Source organism: Halichoerus grypus, chromosome 4 (assembly GCF_964656455.1).
Source record: "Halichoerus grypus chromosome 4, mHalGry1.hap1.1, whole genome shotgun sequence".
In the NCBI taxonomy this organism is placed as follows: domain Eukaryota; kingdom Metazoa; phylum Chordata; class Mammalia; order Carnivora; family Phocidae; genus Halichoerus; species Halichoerus grypus.
The window spans coordinates 183,714,910-183,729,842 of record NC_135715.1 but is presented as its reverse complement, the minus strand read 5'-3'; positions in this window follow the sequence as shown (position 1 = coordinate 183,729,842).

Sequence of the window (14,933 nt, the reverse complement as noted above, 5' to 3'; positions counted from 1 at the left end):
GACTACCATGTCCAACTACCCAAGTAAGTTAGACCCTCACATGGTGTGTGAACTAGGAGCCTGATGCCAAACCCCTGAAGTACATGTAGGGGTGTCATGGAATCCTGGACGTAAAACTGAGTTGGCTGGACCTTCCAAAGAAATGAAGTTGATGATTGATGTGGAGAGTGTCAAGGGAAACAGCTCTTTCTTTCCTCACTCTCTTTCTTAAAGTGTCATGCACCCTAACTCACACAGGTATGTGCACCTGTACACACATTCACGCACATGCACACACACACATATAGACACCACATGAAATAAGAACAGTGGAAGATGATCACTCTCTAGCAATAGTGCAAGTGAGAGTAGTGTTTTGGGGTAAAGGAGACAGGTTTTGCCTAAGAAGAAAAAATTAAACAAACAAAAAAACCAAGATTGACATAAACAAAAAACAGTATAGGAAATATAGGAAAGTTCACATTAGAAATAAAAATGATGGATGAATATTTAAAAAATAAATAATGGTAATTTTGACTTCAGGAGAACTTTTAGATATAAGATATACATGTATCTTCCCTATAATATATACAATTTATATGTATTACATGTGTATTATATATTATACATATGTTACATATAATATAAAAGGAAATTTAAGGACAAATAGTGTAGATAATTTTTAAATAGAGTTTGAAAACACAAGAATAAGTTATTTAATCATTTTATTATTTTTTTAATCATTGATTTTAAAATGTTATTGGAATAGAGTAAGACTTAAGACACTCTAATGTAGATTAAGAGAACACGTTGGAGGCTGAGATAGGAGAGGAGGAAAAAAGTTCGCTGACAGTTTTAATTGGATAATTAATGAGAATCTGAAACTAGGCAGTCTCAATATTCATAGTGTAACAGTAGTGTAATGTCTGATTTGAAAAACTCTTATTTCAGTCGGGTTATGGTTGCAGGTTTCTGATCTTCAGTCACTGTTTGGGGATCTAGGGTGGAAGCCAAGGACCCAGAGAATACTGCTGAGTATTGCCAAAGTTATGAGTCAAGCTCATGATTGAGAACATGTCACATTGATGTGTAGATGGCAGTAGGATGAGACCACATGGCAGAGGTTGAAATTGGGTGGGAAACTAGACAAACAGGACCTATCAAGGGGGATGCAGAGGTTTCAGCACTGAGTGGCCACGCTCAGGAAGACCTACAGAGGCAGCAAAGAGGCAGACGTGTTGCTCCTGACTCCACACATGAGGAGATTGATAGCACTGATAAAGCAAATGGAGTGAATGAAGTTCTGATTCTAGGACTATTATCTAGAATAGTACAATAGTGCATTGCTATTTTTTTCCTATTTACACTACTTTCTACCTCTATGAAGTGAACCTGTGGGTATTAATTCCAGCAAGAAGGTAACGGAAGGCCTGCCAATGAACCCTGTCTTGATGAAAACAAAAGTTTGAAATCATCTCATGAAAAATTAATTAAGGGTGGTGTAAGGTGCTTTTGGCTGCAAATCACACTGAGCCTAGAGGCAGCTGATTACAGAATTCATCTGCTCAGCAATATGACATCTTCAAGGACTCAGTTCCTTTCTAAATTTTTACTCTGCTGTCTGCACCACCTTAGCCATCATTGTCCAGCTTGATCACAAAATGGCAGCCTGCCCTCAGAAATCCTGCCTCTAGACAATTGTCCACACACAACTCACCAAGGAAGAGGAGAACACTGGAGCCTCTTCTTACACCCTTTTGTAATAATGAATAAGACTTTTCCCAGGAGGCTTTGAGCAGATTTTCACCGTTACTTGTTGACCAGAATTTTTATCACACGCATATACCTGTACTGATTATTGGCTGAGGGCATAACATCACTACAACTAGACTATGCTAACTTCATTCACTAACTGGGTGTATTGAGTAAGTCCAACTCCTGAGCTCATGAGAGGGGAAGGTGAGGCAAGAGGTGGAAAGGAAATGGCAATCATGTTGCTTGTGTCTGTCTTTGGAGTGTTTCAGTGTCATTTGAAATTACGTTAGGGAAGAGGATCACATCTGAATTGAACTTCTCAGAATAACTACTCTCCCATTATTGTAAGGTTCAACCCCCTCATTAGTTGGTATTTCATTTAGGTAGGGATTGGGGGAAAGTTGGTCTGACCTTCCCTGTTGTCCTCATAAGACTTTACAGTAAAGGACTGGGGGAGAAGCAGATTGTTGGACACTGTTTCCATTGCTGAAACACGTCAACAGTTTTTTCTAAGTTGCAAAAGCAGAGATTCAAAGCAAATGCACTTCTAGTCATATTTCTGCAAACAAAGGCTGGAAATGTGCTCACTTGCAGCTATCAGAAGGACCCAGTTAGGAGGAAAGATACTCCAGGCAGGGTGAGATGACTGCAAGATGATTGCAAAATTTAGAGCTAAGAATTCATCACTCCTACAAACAAATTTAAGTAGATTAGCTTGAACAGAGTCAAATGTCTAATGATGGCCTAAAGTAAAATTGTAATTTCTTGAACTACTTGAACAATGGCATTATATTTTTGGTAATCTCAAAATTAATGGTGGGAAAACTAACTTAGTTATAAACTTCTAAACTGTCCCCTGCCTTGTGAAATATATTATAATAGAAATTACTGAACCCAAAGTAATTTAAAGTTTGCTGTGAGTAAATCTCTGATACTGCTGATGCAGATATTTAACTATTTTTTGATTCCAAGATATATCCTAGGAATTTGGTGATAGGGTGTGGAGGGAGTAGGGGTGGACAGGGAGTGCCTTTCTCCTAAACATTAAACACAACACAACACACACACACACACACACACACACACACACACACACGCATCCTTGATTGATTAATTGTGTTGATTAGTTGAATTCCATTGTTTTAAAGTTGACTTTAGACTGTTCTTTATATTTTCTACTCCATCTATGATTCTACTCTCTTACATCAAGATGAGCTCACTTTGAAGACCCAGATGGATCTCATGGCACACAGAGATTGCCCAGGCACCTCTTTGGGTTTCATTATAACTTGCATTTGATTAGCTGTGCTTTCATATTCACTGCCTGATCTAATTTTCACAGAAGCTGTGTGCATTCAATGGAGCAGACCTCAATATCGTCATTTTATGGATGAGCAAACAGACGATTGGGTTTAAATAAGTTTTGTAAAATCATACAACTACTTTGTGGCAAAATTGAGATTTAAGTTCAGGTACTTTCTCTCTAAATAAAGACTTCTTCCTCCTCGTGGTATAAAAGTCTGATCTATATTGTCTGACCCTAATTTTACATGTTAGGTTAGAATGACCATAACTACTCTCAAACTTGGAAGAACACAAGCATAATTCCTTTAGAATGCAGAAGTGCTGTGATAATACACCATTGTTCTTCTCTTTCTTAATATGTAGAAGAATCTCTAAAGGAGAAATCAGGAAGACACTTATTTGAAGGGTTTTCTTCTACCATTTTCAAAACAAGGGCTAGAAGTTGGACAAATTTGTTGTTTAATGTGTGTAGAAATGGAAAGACAGTGGCAGGCTTGCACAGGATTCAGAACTCAGGCTTTGTTGTCACAGAACTTCCCCCAAACTTCCTGCCTGCACCCAGCTTACCCTCACCCCCACTTGCCACTGACTCTAGACTCTGGGACTAACCTAAAATAGCCAGTCCTCAGTTTCAGCCTCACAAAATTCAGCTGATACAAGCTAACCTATTGTGCTTTGATTCACAACACTCAACAAATGTAGTTTGAATATTACAACCAAGGAATTCAAGCAAATAAACTAGCCTCTAATTTTGCAGAGAAAGAAGTCATCTGATAGAAATTCCCAACATATCTATAGGCTTATCTTTATTGGATGGTGCATCCTTTCGTCCTTCTCTCTGGATGTGATGGAAAAGCTACCATTTAACTTTCCAATGCTCATCGTTTTGTGTTTCCAACTCCATCTTCTCCTGACTTTTAAGCATTGAACATTCCAAGCCTCTTTCCTTTAAAGCACTCTTTCTTCTCCTTCCTGTGTCAACACAACCTCTGGTTTCTCCACATCTTTCTGGTTGTTCTTGACCATTACTCCTACACTCCCAAGCCATTAATAACACAAGTTCCTTGGGGTGTGTGTTCCAGGTCAACTCCCTATCTGCCCCTATGAATGCCAGTCATTCCCATGGTTTAAATTACCATCTACTGATCTGATTCACAAATTCCCAAATAAAACTCAAACATCTTTTGTTATTCAGGTCCCAATATCCTACTGTGTACTGCAGTTACCTTTTCTTTCAGCTTTCCAACCAGTATGGGAATATTAACATGTCACAGTGTAAAATCATTTTTCACCCGTAATCATTCTCTCTCCTATATGCTCTCTATGGTACTCCCAGTTCACTCAATGCCCAGCTCACAGGACTGGGCACCATGCTCCACCACTCATTCCCTCCTGCACACCCTTACTTCAGCAAAGCTTTCATTCCATGATTAAATTTCTGGAATCCTCTCAGTTCCCTCTCTCTCCTGCCACTTGTCGAGTTCGGGCCAGCATCTTTTTGCATTTGGATTTCTGTAAGAGCCTCTCTTTCCAAGTTTGCCTTACTTGAATCAGATTTCCTTATCGCAGCCAAAACTGTTATTCTCACAGGCAAAACCAATATAGCCAATCTGCTGAAAATATGTCAAGAGTTCCCTGTTTCTTTCAGGATGGAGTGTCTGCATGATCTGGTTTTTGCTTAGTTTCCAAGTGGCCAGTTTTGCTTTTTTCAGCAACACTTTTTTTCCAATTCAGTGTTATTACACATAGAGATTGTTGTGATTTTTATTCAATTTGGTATCCTCATTAGAGTAAGAGCAGTGAGTTATGCTTTACAAACACCGTATTACTTCTACATCATTGTGATATGGTTTTATGTTGAATGTATATAGGGGAAAAATAACATTGGAATTATGGCAATAACCACATGTGTAAGCCAAGCACTCTACCTGGACACAGTACTGAGCTTGCCATTACTAAGCGTTTTAGTTCCTTACAAGTGCTATAGCTTTCTCATATGTGCTTTTCCCTTTGTTTGGATCATTCTCCTTTCTTCCCTACTGTCTTCCAGGTATCTCAGTTTTTGCCTGTTAATTATTCTAAAGCCTTCCCTAATTCCAATAAACTGGTTTTAAATGTTTCTTTTATGGAAACTCAGAAAATCCTACTCTTCCCCTAACATGATAGTCATCACATTGTAAATGCAATTGTCTGTTTACTGCCCCTTCCTCCCCAACTAGACTGTAAGCACCATGAGGTTAGGAATATATAATAATAGTGATAGATATTATATATATATCCCTGGGCTCTAAAGAGAGTCTGACATATAATAAATGTGTAATAAGCACATATTGCTGAAAGAATAAATCATTGAATGAATAATAACATTTCAGTTGATCCCTGAAGGATTGGTAAACTTCAACACTCCAAGTTAGGAAAGACATTCCAACAGGAAGGATAGCATATAGCAACACACAGAATTAGAAAATTTGGGAACATGAATAAGAAACTGAGAAGTGAATATTTTGACAAGAATCGTTAGTAGGCTAAACAGTAGGAGGATAAATCTGGAGGAGAAAGAAGCCTGTCAGAAAGCTAGTGTAGTAATAGAGGTAAGAAGGAAGAACATTTTTTAATTGAAGTAGAGTTGACACACAATGTTACACTAGTTTTAGGTGTACAATGTGATTCAACAACTCTATATGTTATGCTATGCTCCCCATAAATGAAGCTACACATCTGTCGCTATGCAACACTCTTATGATACCACTGACTATATTCTTTATGCTGTACCTTTTATCTCTGTGACTTTCTCATTCCATAACTGGAAGCCTGTATCTCCCACTTCCCTTCACACAGTTTGCCCATCCTCCACCCCTGCCCCTCTAGTAACCATCAGTTTGTTCTCTGTATTTAGGGGCCTGCTTTTGCTTTTTGTTTATTCATTTGTTGTGTTTTTTAGATTCCACATATAAGTGAAATCATATAGTATTTGTCTTTCTCTGAGTAACTTATTTCACTACCGTAATATCCTCTAGGTCCATCCATGTTGTTAGAAAAGGCAAGACCTCATCCTTTTTTATGACTAATATTCCATTGTATACATATACCACATCTTCTTTATCCATTCATCAGCTGATGGATACTTGGGTCGCTTCTGTATCTTGGCTATTGTAAATAAAGCTGCAGAAAGGAAGACCATTTAAAAAAAAAATTACTTATTTATTTGAGAGAGAGAGAGAGAGAGAGAGAGGGAGGGTGGGGGAGGGGCAGAGGAAGACAGAGAGAGAGAATCCCAAGCAGACTCCCTGCTGAGCACAGAGCCCAACATGGGGCTTGATCTCATGACCCTGAGATCATGACCTCAGCTGAAATCAGGAGTTGGACGTTTAACCAACTGAGCCACCCAGGCACCCTAGGAAGAACACTTTTGATGAGAGTCTGAATATTATATGGGACCTTGAAAAACATCAGACCATTACAATAGGTAAGACAAGCCATTCAGACTGATTTTCTGAATATACAAATAAAAATAAATCAAGAGACAAAAGAATCAAACCATTTTATGTGATTCTGTTCTGAATGATGGCTTGACATACTATTAGAAATTGAGAAAGGACAGGCTTCTATTAGTTAGCAAGTATCCAGTGATTATTGGCATCTTTTTCTTTCCATTGGCAAAAGACAAATGAAGTATATTCCCCAGCATCAGAGTGAGATGTTAGAAAAAATGAAATCTTGCCATTTGTAACGATGTGGATAGAACTAGAGGGTATTATGCTAAGAGAAATAAGTCAGAGAAAGACAATTATCATATGATCCCACTGATATGAGGAATTTAAGAAACAGGGCAGAGAATCATAGAGGAAGAGAGGAAAAATTGAAACAAGCTGAAACCAGAGAGGGAGACAAACCATAAGAGACTCTTAATCTTAGGAAACAAACTGAGGGTTGCTGGAGGGGAGGCAGTTGGAGGATGGGGTGGCTGGGTGATGGACATTGGGGGCGGTATGTGTTGTGGTAAGTGCTGGGTGTTTTGTAAGACTGATGAATCACAGAACTGTAACCCTGGAAACAAATAATACATTTAAATAAATAAATAAATAAATAAATAAATAAATAAATAAATAAAAAGAAATTCATGGCCAGGCAGGTCTAGGTGGTGGGTTATGTATTTTGAATGCTAACTTGCAAAGACTTGAACACACATGGCATTACTGTAGGTTTCTTCATATGTACAGCTATATTCCTTCCCAAAATACTGAACTAAACTTGAACATTAATATCAGAATCTAAATAAGTTCATTTCTATCAGTTAAGACATTTTGAACAAATCGAAACAAATGTTTATTTTATAGAAGTCACTGAAAATAACTCTAAAATGTTTTCCTTTTTAGATAAATTTTATTTATCTAAATAGCTTTTATTAGGAAAAAGGAAACCATCAAAAAGCAGAAAAAAGAAAATCATCATCCGAAGTTCCTTCTTAAGGAAAAAAAAAAGTGCCTGACACACACCAGACACTTGATTCACCTCTACTGAAGCCACAGATAGAAGTGATGATGAATTTCAGGTGTTAGAAAAGTCATGAGAAAAAGGTTTTGATTTCTTGAAATCATATTGCACATGGGGAAGTTGTGTGCCAAAATCATCACAACCCCCAACCCCATCTCATCTCTTCCAAAAAGGCAAAACTTCACTTCCAATGAAGACCTGAGAGGGTAAGACAGACCTATCATAACTCTCAGAAAATGTCCTGTAACATGTTTTTTAAATGAATGGTCATACCCAACGTAATCTGTCATCATATTTTATAAAAAATGAAATAGAATAGAATGGAAAATGCAGGCCTGAATAACATATTGTAAGGCTAAGTATTGTATTAACTTTTGTTTCAGTTACGTGTGTATGTTTGTATCTGTGTGTGTGTGTGTATGTTTGTATCCGTGTGTGTATGTGTATGTTTGTATCCGTGTGTGTGTGTGTGTGTGTGTGTGTGTGTGTGGTTTTTACTAGGTCATAATGCAGAATACAATGTCTAATACATTTCTTTCAGTCAGTCATGGTCAAAAAGGTTTGAAAGATCCTGCCCATCCCCAGCCAGCTCCCTTGTTCTGCTCACACCCTGCAGAGTGTGTTACAGCCAGAAATTTCCAGCTCCATGGAAACGTTCCTGCCTGGTGTCTCCTGCTTTAGCACTAGAGATGAATGCTAGCTGACTTAATAGCTTGTCTCTCTCTATGTTGATGAACTGATAGGGGTTAGTGTGCTTTCTATTTGTCCCTCCTGTGTCCTAATCCAACCATTTCCAGCCACCAAGTCCTTACAGTGCAAATGTGTGCAAAGGGCCAGTGTTTGTTCTCAATGTACAATATAAACTTGCATTAGAGAGTTAGTTGTCAAAGAATTTTACTATTTGAAAAAATTTAAACTTAAATAGACCCTCACACTATATTTCTATTCACAGTCTGCCTATTCGCATCCTTGTTCCCCCATTCAGCTTCGGATAGCTTTGGATCATCTTTGTCATTCAGTGTCCAGAGACAACTTGGACTTGAAAGTTGTATTGGTGCAGCCACCCAAGGTTTCAAGGTCACAAGGTCCCTTTGCATTCTAACAATAACATCAGAATAGAAAAGAAATATACGAATTATGAATCGGGAAACATCTTTAAACATTAAAGAATTTGAAGTTAAGGTAGAAATTGCTTTACGGGTGGCACAATGACACACTTTCCCAGGCCTGATTCTGGAGGATTCAGCAAGCTCCCTAATTAACAAAGAAGTTTGATTATTTTTACTTAGGAGTATAGCCCTGAGCTGAGAGGCCACCCTTCTCTTTGTCCCCCTGAGGTTTTCTTTTAGGAAGGGAGACTTTGATTAGGTTGTTTTGGGTGGTCTGGGAGCACAGCAGTGCTGACCTACTAGAGCAGCTGAGAGGTTCCTCCACCATGCCCTTCACCAGGCCAAGGGCCATCTTCGAGAAGCAGGCCCTGACCTGCCTGCTTTGGTGAGGATCACTCCACCTGGCTATTTCCCTCTGGCTTAAGGCTATTCAAGCTGCTATAATGAAATACTATAGACTGGGTAGCTTTTACATCACAGAAATTTATTTCTCCTCATTCTGGAGGTTGCAAGTCTGAACTCAGGTGCCAGCATGGTCCCTCTGCCACATCTCAGACTTTTTGTTGTGTCCTTACATGGCAGGAGGGACAAGGGAGCTCTCCCGGGTCTGTTTTATATGGGTACTAATCCCATTCATGAGGGCCTGACCCTCATGAGCTAATCACCTCCCAAAGGCCCCACCTCCTAATACCATCACTTTACGGGGTAGGTTTCAACATAGGAATCCGGGGGACACATTCAACCATAGCACCTACCCTTACAGGTGCTCTGCAGAGGGACTGACCATGAAAGCAGAAGGAAGCCAGCTGGCTCACCAGACAGCAGCAGGCACGAAGGAGTTACAGACCCTTCCTTCAGTCAGTCCAGTTCAAGAGCTCAGTTTGCACGTGGGAATGAACAATGCAGACCATGGAAATAGTAAAAGCAAGAGCAATAGAAGCTGGAATGATGAAAGGCCGCTTGAGGTGGCTCCCCAAGACCTAGGGAATGATTGCAGCAGTACTTGAACCTGGGTCTTCAACCACAGCAACAGCAGGTTCATCCCTTTGCATTCTAACAATAACATCAGAATAGTGCTTTATAGTTTGCAAACAGTGCTTACATATATTATTTATTTCACCTTCTTAACAACACTGTGAGGTCATTATCCAGATTTTACAGACTACAGAGCAGAGAATCTGAGAGATTAAGTGATTTATTCCAGTATCACAAAATCCTAAATTTCAAAACTGCAATGCAAATGAGAAGCTACACAAATTGAAGTACCTTGCAAAATACTGAGGAGCAAGGAGGCTAGAGTGTTCTTTGGGATTGCATTCAAACAAATGAGGGGTCAAAAACTTAACAGCAGAAATGGGCTAGGGAAAGAGGGTACCTAAGTTACCAGTGAGCTAGGAGTGGGAGAAGCAGGTTGAAGAACAAGTCGAGAATGTGTAAGAGAGTAAGGAAAGTGACAAATGGGCCCCATGCTAGACAGAAAAAATACCAGGCTAGCAATCACTCAGGTAATAAAATGTTTCAATTATTCAATGTCACTTTGGATTCCCTCTACTTTTCACAGCAACCTTTCAAATCAACCCAAATCTCCTAAAACAAAACAAAACAAAACAAAAAAAACCTGTCACTGTTTCATTACAGGTGGTAGAGACCACACATACACCACTTCTGGGGACTCAATGCTGATGAGCTAGTGTCAGCCTTCTCTTGAGATCACCATCATGCAGAAGCTGTTATTCGGAAAGAATCTCAGGATCCCAAAGAAAGGAAGCTGCCCACTGGGTGATCTGCAACCCCACTTTTGAAATCTGGAACCATGTCTTCAACTACCACAACAGACAGTCCCCAAAAGGGATGTCAAGAAGTAATAGCAAAAGTTTATTACTTATAAATACATTACAAGTCAAACTGCTTCCGGAAGTGGATGTGTGGAAAGAATGCGAAGGGGCTGGTTATTTGTGTGCACATGCGCACGCGCGTGTGGGCTTGTACGCATGACTTTCGTGACATCAAACAGTTTTAGCTCTGTGCATATGTTACTTTGAGAAAAGTGTAAAATTAACATTAGAAATTAAAAACAAGAAGAATAAAGGGCAAATGAAAGGTGAGGTTAGCCAAGTATGAATCACAGAGCAGTGCCAGATGGAGAACACGTTCATTCTGGCCCAAGCATAAATGCGGGGAGCTGTCTGCAGGACTGCAGCCCTGAGGAGAGAGACAGTGAAACTTTCTTCATTTCCTTGTGGGCAACATGGAGGAAAGGGCACCCTATGAGGATGCAGAAAACCTGCATTTTTGATTCCCTGTTCATTAATTCACTCCATTCATTCATTTACTCAGCCAGTATTTACTGAATGCCTCCCATGCAGGCACATCTGTACAGGGAAAACAGGACAGAGGCCCAGCTCCACTGAAGCTGACATTCTAATGAGAGAGAAAATTAAATAAATAAGTGAATAAATAAAAAATATTGTATGAGACAATATTTGTAAGTGCTTTGAAAAATATAAAGCAGAATAAGGAGGAGTTTTGTCTGAAGAAGACCTAATTGGGTCAGAATGGCTTGGGAGGCAGATCTGACCCCAAGATCCCCTCCTTTTGATAGACACACCCTGGATAATCCTCACTCCTGAGTGCTGGTGGAATTTGTGAACGTGTTGGGATTTCATTACTGAGATTATATTATGTGGCAAAATGAATCTTACAGATACAATTGAGATCCTTAATCAGTTGACTGAGTAAATGAAAAGGGAGAATTTTCTGGGTAAACATGATCTAACCCTTTAAAGGTGAACCCTTTAAAAGGGTCCAGGGCATCCTAGAAGTCAGAAGTTCTCTTCTGCTGACCTGGAAGAAAGGAAACCGTCATGTTATGAACCATCTGTGGAGGGAGCCAATTAGCTAGGAGCTGAGAGGTGGCCTCTAGTTGTTAAGAGCTATCCTGGTTGACAGTTTAAAAAAGAGGGTCTTCATTCTACATCCATTAGGACCTGACAAATTTAGGGAGAGGACACCAAGCTCCAGATGAGATCTCAGCCGGCCAACACCTTGATTTTAGTCCTACGAGATCCTGAGCAGAGAACTCAGTTATGTTGTGTCTAGATTTCGGACCTACAGAAAATGAGATTATAAATAAGTGATGTTTTAAACCACAAGGTTTGTGGCAATTTGCTATGAAGTGATAGGAAATCAATATAGCATGATCTTAGCAGGTTGCAATTTTGCTTTCCCAAAAGGCAAGTCAAACAATTTGCTAACATTCCTCACCAAATCCCATCTCTCAAGCTTCCAGAATTTCACTTCCAAGGGAAAAGAGAAGGCAGAGCAACCACAAGCTCACATGGATATTTTTTCTATAATTGCACTGGAGAATACCTGGTAGCCAGAACAAGGTCCTTCATTGACACAGGGCCCTCCCCTTGCTAAACAAGGCCTGGCTCACCACTTATTGGGGACTGGCCTGGTTATCAAACATATGGAGCACAATAATGACACATAGGGACTAATTCCTGACTTGAGGATGGATGAGGTGAGTTGGCTCCCTTTGTCTCAAAACTTCTCAGAGTAATGATGTTTTATGGCCCTTTATGATAGCCCATTACCCCCCCAAAAAAGGAGGACAGCAGAAAATGAATATTTTATTGGCTCCCATACAGTGGGCATGGCCTGAAATAAAAATAAATGTTCTATGACATTCATCTTTATAAGATGCATTTTCTATAACCATAAAAGGATTCAATGATTCATCTTTTTACATGTCTCTCTGCAGTAATGATAGTAAATAATTGTAGTCATATTCTTAGATGGTCCTTATGCTGGGAAAAGTTTTGCTCAGGTAGTAACAATTTTCTCTTATACAAAGAAAAATTATGAACACACTGGTTGGGAATGGACTTCATTTCAGTATTGCTGTTAGATTTTTCTCAGTCAGATAAGGACTGATTTTGGTGGGGGGAGCATGAGCTAGGATTTTCTGCAGAATAATGACTTTGAGAGCCTGGATATTTCCCCGAACAAACACCAGTTAAAAGTCCCAAACATGAAAAATTCCCTTTTATACAAATGAGTTGCAAATGACATTGAAAGGGTGAAGTGACATTGTGGGGGTACCACTGACTATCTGGCAATAGCTATGAGATGAGTCTCCATGAAGGCGGTAAAACAAAAAACAGAACAGTCAAGTCAAGGGAGAAAAAGTAATACCTAAAAGGCATTCATGTTGCAGGAAGGGTCGAAGGTTCAACTGGGACAAATTTTGATTGCTATCCTTTATCTGATCCACTTGCTGAATTCTCCTATGCATTGTATTAATTTTTACTTGTTTCTCTTGTCTTTCTCTAGATGGAAAATATTAACTATTTTTATTAATTTCTTAACAAAATCTAAAATGATTGGCCACTCCTTCCTTGTTGAAAACATTCTCTTTGCTCACCTTCTCGCCCTGCACACTCTGTCATTTTTCTTCCCCAGCATCTTTGGCTACTCATTCTCATTTTATTCTTCTAACACTTTCTCCTCTAATGAAACATTCAATTTTAAAGTTGCATAGGATTTGTCTTTGGACATATTTGCTTCTTGCTCTACATTCTGCCTTTCTGTTTCTCCTACACCTTATCTAGTCCCATCACTTCGATTACCACTTATATTAAGAATGTAGTTCAATATAGCTGCTGTATCTTTAGGCAGAAAGAAAGGGGAAGGGCACATGGACAAAAGACAAACACCATCCCTGCAGCTCCCAGAAGAGTTCCTTTTATGTCTCATTGAACAAAGCTGAGTCATATGGCCAACTGATTTGTTAATAAGTCTGGAAATGTGTGCATTTTTAGTTGGACATATTATCTCTTTGAACAAAATCAGAGTGCTGTTAGCAGTAGAGAAATGGAGAATGAATATTTGGTAGACAGTGATTCTCAAATCCGTGTCTTCAGTCTTGATCTGATTTTGGAAATCTAAACCAATATACGACATGTTTATTTCACATGCTCAGTTGGATACCTTTGAACACCTCAAATGAACTAGTCCAGTGATATTTCCCACTCAACTTACTTCTGCCTCCCATTTTCCAATGTCGGGAAATGATTGGGTCAATCATTTAGTTAGTTAAAGCCCAAACTTCTGCATCATCTTCACTTGTCTCTCACCAGTTCCCTCCATCCTCAAATTATCATGTCCTATCTCACTTTGAATATATCTGCTTCTCACTAACCTTAATCCTCCCACTCTGGTCCAAGATACCATTCTCTTTTACCTAAAATACTGTGATAGTTTCCTAACTAATCTCTTTGCATCAATTTTTGCTCATTTCAATAAATTTTTCATATTTTTACTTTGAGTAAAAGTGTGAATCTGATCTTAACTCTTCCCTGGTTAAAGTCAATTAATATTTCCAAAATTCTTAATATAGCCTAAAACCCCTGTCCAACTTGGCTCTTACATTCCTCTGCAGATTCTATTACACCATGGCTACTTTCTCCACTTGAACCATATGGGATGTTCCTCATTTTCTTTGAACATAATGTGCACTGCTTTATTAGTCAACTAGGTATTGCAAGAATTAAGCATAGATATTATTTTATTTTTTTAGATTTTTTTATTTTTTTAAAGATTTTATTTATTTATTTGAGAGAGAGAGAAAGCATGAGCAGTGGGAGGGGCAGAGGGAAAAGCAGACTCCCTGCTGAGCAGGGAGCCTGATGAGGAACTTGATTCCAAGACCCTGAGATCATGACCTGAGCCAAAAGCAGATGCTTAACTGACTGAGCCACCCAGGTGCCCAAGCATAGATCTTATAACCAGTAACTTTAAATGTTGCCATTGATCACTTATGATTATTCTATTCACATCAACCCATTTGTGACTATCCTCTGATACAGCCTTTAGTCCAAAGTTGAAGCAAAACTCAACATTTTGTCAACTTAACCAACCTCTCTACAACCACCCAAATGTACACACACACCCACATTTACTCACATTTCTCAAAACATAAGTGAGCAATGTATATTTTGATGGCTATTTTGTGTGAAATATGAGAGGATTTCCACTCACTTAAACACATGAAACTGCTTTAAAAATACCCCTGGATGCACTGGTAGGGGCTGTGTCATCTGCTAGGCAGGAGTCCTCTTCTCCCTGATCATGAGACCACACAGCATTCATCCAACTTTCTTTCTGTCTCCTTCCTGATTGTGCATGGTGCCAGCCTTACCTCAGTTAGGCTTATCAACATCCCAACAAAAGCTTTCTCTATCTTGTTTCTTTATGTTCACAGTCTGGCTCTCTCAGTTTACAGAC